Genomic DNA, 1,844 nt, shown 5'->3' on the forward strand with positions numbered 1-1,844 from the left:
AGAAGAAGGAAAGAAGCATTGAGAGAAACTGAATTAGAAGCAGACATGGCTGATGAGAGGATTAGAATTGGTGTTGGTAATGCTGGAAATGATCGAAACAACGAAAATGCAGCCCAAGGAGAAGAAGTTGTTAATGCTAATGTGCCTAGGGGAAGTATGATGGATCATGCTTTTCCACGTTTTGATGACTTGAGAGGGAGCATAGCAAGACCAAGGATTGATGCAAATAGTTACAAGATGGATTTTGGAGTTCTTCAAATGATTCAAAATTCTCAATTCGGAGGTCATCCTTCTGAAAATCCACACACACATCTGAAGAAGTTTGCTATGATCTGTGACATGCAAAAACAACCTGGAGTGTCTGATGATGCAGCAAGATTGAAGCTATTCCCATTCTCTTTAAAAGATAGAGCATTGGATTGGCTTGATTCTTTACCTCACAACTCCATCACAAATTGGGAGCAGCTCACTGATGCATTTCTTGCACAATATTTTCCACCTGGAAAAACTCAAGAGTTGAGGAACCAAATGACAGCTTTCAGACCAAGAGAGGATGAAACTCTATATGAGTCATGGATGAGATGGAAGGAATTAGAGAGATTATGCCCACATCATGCCATTCCAAAATGGATGATAAATCAGAATTTTTACACAAATGTCACTCCTGCAATCAGAGGAATTATTGATGCTCAAACAGGAGGAGAATTTATTATTAAGCATGAAGATGAAGCTTATAAGCTATTGGAGAAAATTGCAAAGAATACTCATCTTTGAAGTAGTCCAAGAGGACCAGCTCCAACTCAAAAGAGGCAGGCTGCTGGAATGTATGATCTTGATCCATTCAACATGATTAATGCAAAGTTTGATGCACTTACAAATGTCCTTGCTAAGAAGATGGAAGACCTGAGTATGTTGGTTAGTACAACATCATCAGCTGGAAGTTCACAACAAGTGGCTTATGCAGAGGAAACTACCAGCTGTGGAGTAGATTATGGAGAACAAGCAGCATATGTTGGTAATTATGGAAACAAGCAAATGGGGAATCCTTACTCTCAAACTTACAATCCAAATTGGAGGAATCATCCCAACTTTTCATGGGGAAATCAGCAAAATCAAGTTCAAAATCAGAATTTTCAACCACATCAGCAACAAGGAGTTCCATATCAGCAAAATAGGCAACCACTGCCTAATTTTCAGCAGAAAAATATGAACTCTCCACCAAAACAGCAAGAACGAAATTCCACCACTGAAGCTTTATTGCAACAGATTCTTGCTAACCAAAATAAGCATGATGAGGAGATGAGAGAGATGAAAGCAAGGCTGGAACAGATGCAAACACATAACAGAATGCTGGAAAACCATATTGCACAACAAGCATCTTCCTCAAGTGCTAAATCTTTTAGAAAACTGCCAAGTCAACCAGAAAACCCAAGAGAGCAATGTCAAGCTATTACTTTAAGAAGTGGGAGAGTTGTAAATAATGATGGGAGTGAAAAACACGAGAAGAGTGAAAATGATGAGAAGAGAGAAAATGAGAAAGGAACTGATGAGAGTGAAAAACAAGAGAGTGCAGAAAAATGTAAAGAGGAATTTGAAGAGAAGGAAGAGAAATATATACCTCCTGAACCCTACAAGCCACAACTTCCCTTTCCACAAAGATTTCACAAAGCCAAGCTTGATAGGCAATTTGGGAAGTTTTTAGAGGTTTTGAAGAAGCTATACATAAATGTGCCTTTTGTTGATGCTCTTTCACAAATGCCCTCTTATGCAAAATTCTTAAAAGAAATTCTCTCAAACAAGAGGAAACTTGAAGATGATGAAACTGTAGCTTTGACTAAAGAATG

The 1,844-nt window shown here is 38.4% G+C and overlaps 1 non-coding gene across 1 annotated transcript; it reads right to left on the minus strand.

Moving 5' to 3' along the window:
• Nucleotides 1-512: 512 nt before the first annotated feature.
• Nucleotides 513-620, minus strand: LOC131181899 (small nucleolar RNA R71). The gene has a single exon (XR_009150373.1). It is a non-coding gene; the product is annotated as a small nucleolar RNA R71 (small nucleolar RNA).
• Nucleotides 621-1,844: the final 1,224 nt, after the last annotated feature.

Source organism: Hevea brasiliensis, chromosome 7 (genome assembly GCF_030052815.1).
Source record: "Hevea brasiliensis isolate MT/VB/25A 57/8 chromosome 7, ASM3005281v1, whole genome shotgun sequence".
NCBI classification, from domain to species: domain Eukaryota; kingdom Viridiplantae; phylum Streptophyta; class Magnoliopsida; order Malpighiales; family Euphorbiaceae; genus Hevea; species Hevea brasiliensis.